The 2465-nt window shown below is 65.2% G+C and overlaps 1 long non-coding RNA gene across 1 annotated transcript; it reads right to left on the bottom strand.

Moving 5' to 3' along the window:
- Positions 1 to 643: 643 nt before the first annotated feature.
- LOC111823341 lies at positions 644 to 1649 on the bottom strand. The gene is made up of 2 exons (XR_002826375.1): positions 1512 to 1649; positions 644 to 812 (listed from the first exon to the last, which is right to left on the bottom strand). It is a non-coding gene; the product is annotated as an uncharacterized LOC111823341 (long non-coding RNA).
- Between the last annotated feature and the right edge of the window lie 816 nt (positions 1650 to 2465).

Below are 2465 nucleotides of genomic sequence, written 5' to 3'. Positions count from 1 at the left end.
CCCATACCCCGGGACACCCACCCCATACCCCGGGACATTCGCCCCATACCCCGGGACACCCGCCCCATGCCCCGGGACACCCGCCCCATACCCCGGGACACCCACCCCATACCCCGGGACACCCGCCCCATACCCCGGGACACCCGCCCCATACCCCGTGACACCCACCCCATGCCCAGGACACCCACCCGTGCTGGGGACACCCTCCCTCCCAGGTCGGTGTCCTTGGGGCTTCACTCTCACAGCTTTCTGACCCGCCTCGCCCTGCAGACACTTGGCACGTCCTGTTCTAACCACCTGGTCGCTGCCACCCCACCTGCGTGTCCTCCTGGAGGGCGGGGCCGCGGGCACCCATCCCAGGACCCCACCCAGCCCCAGACATTGGCGAAGTTCAGGAAAAATTTGTTGAATGAACAAGGGACCTGTTATGGCGGGGGCGGGGGGGGGGGCGGTCCACAGAGGAAATGCAGGGGGGGACGGGGGTGGTTCTCAGTCACCGGGCCGGACCAGGATTCGCCCTGGGCCTTCGGGAACGGGAAGTCAGCCTTCCCAGGAAGGGTCAGTTCCTGACATCGCCTCGGGTGCTGTCCTAAGTCAGCCGTGAATTGTTGAAACAGTCTGGGGCTCTTCTGTTTAAAAAAAATGCTTCTGATGACAGGGTTCCCTGCGATCAAAAGCAGCTCTGGCCGCGAGGTGGTAGATTTTCTTTCTTGAAATACTCCCAGCATTTCTCAGCGTCTGCATTCATCTCTGTGTACATCAAAAATGTTGCTTCATGCCCGGCCGGCGCGGCTCCATGGTTGAGCATCGTCCTATGTGAACCAGGAGGTCGCGGTTCAGTTCCCAGGCAAGGCACAGGCCCGGGTTGCGGGCTCGATCCCCAGTGAGGGGCGTGCAGGAGGCAGCCGATCAATGGTTCTCTCTCATCAGTGATGTTTCTATCTTCTCTCCCTCTCCCTTCCTCTCTGAAATCAATAAAAATACATTGTTAGAAAATAAAATGTTTCATAAGGACAATTGGGTTTCGTAGTGCTTATGAGGATCCTTAGCCCGGCCCGACACCTGAAACTCACTGGGTGCCATTCACATGGCGACACTCCATCCGCCAGCCCGTCAGCACCCAGCACAGACGGCACGCCCGTCCGGACCTGCAGGTGTGCGGGCGGGGACCTGCCGGCACTGTGCAGGGTGACTCACCGCCCTGGCAGACGGTCCGTCACCCACTCCCGGCGGCCCTCTCACTGCCCAGGCCCCCGGACCTCGCCCCCCCCCCCCCCGTGTCTTCTCCAGCTTCTGATGGCACGGGGTCCATGCTGAGGTTCTGACTCTTGCAGGGGAGCTGTAGTCCTTCTCAGCGGGGCTCTCCTCGGGGTCAGGGCAGCACACACATTTCCCAAGAACAGCCGCTCATCGCGCCCCCGCCCTCCCCTGGGAAACCAGGGGCTCCGTCCCACACCCTCCCGCTCCTCCTGCTCCAAGGACCGTGAGTGGGCAAAGCTGCTCGTTCTCACTGATGCTTGACCGACTGGCAGCCCCCTCCAGCCTGCCGGCCTTGGGGAGGGCTCCTCCGGGCCCGCGGACCTCCGGTGGGCGACCGCTGCTCTAGGCACTTGGGAGACATCTCATGAGCTGGCATTGCTGGGTGGCTGCCCTCGGCCGCCGGAAGGCTTGGAGGGCTCAGGTGAGTCACGCAGGGCCCAGCAGTTCTGGTTTGCGGCGGGGATGGCAGGAAAGGAGGGTGGAGCCGGGCAGTGGCTGTGAGTCAGGGCAGGACAGCCCGGGTGTGCCGGCTTGCAGATGGCTCCCCTGAAGGAGCCTGGGTCCCCAGCTGTAGCCCCCTGAGGGCCTTGTGCCTGAAACCACGTCAGTCACAGGGACTAAGGGTTCAGAGGCTCCAGGTGCCAGCCAACCAGGCAGGTTCACCCGGGCCGCCTGCAGCGCCTGCAGGGGTGGTGCCCAGAGCCCCTGAGGGGCAGGGGCAGGGGCAGGTGGCAGGCTGGGGCCTGCACGGTCTCGGCTCCTGGGAGAGGGGACCCCCTGCACCTGTTGAACCGAGGCTGTCACCCCGGGACCTGTCTCCTCGCCCCTCAGTGAGGTGCTGTGAGGAGCAGGGGGCAGCGAGGAGGAGTCGTCCCCGTGCCTTGTTTCACGGCTGCTTTCGGCCGAGTCCGGGAGGGAGGCGGCGGGCCCAGCTCCGGGGGTGGGGAGGGCGGGGGTGAAGGAGACAGGAGCCAGCAAGGACTCTGGGGTCCTGCTTAGCAGGTGGTCGTGCCAGGCAGCCAGGGAAGGACATGGGAGAAGGGCCAGCGAGGACAAGCCCGACGCCCGCCCTGACGCGGGTGGTCCGCGGACAGCGCTCCCGAGCTCGGCCAGTCACCGGGCGGAGGCGTGCCGTGGGGTGCGCTCAGGAGTGAGGACCCAGTCAGACCCAGAGATGGGCTGGGGGCCGCGGGAGAGGGCGGGAA

Source organism: Myotis lucifugus, unplaced genomic scaffold, assembly GCF_000147115.1.
Source record: "Myotis lucifugus unplaced genomic scaffold, Myoluc2.0 scaffold_471, whole genome shotgun sequence".
NCBI classification, from domain to species: domain Eukaryota; kingdom Metazoa; phylum Chordata; class Mammalia; order Chiroptera; family Vespertilionidae; genus Myotis; species Myotis lucifugus.
This window is presented reverse-complemented; position numbering and strand designations above follow the sequence as displayed.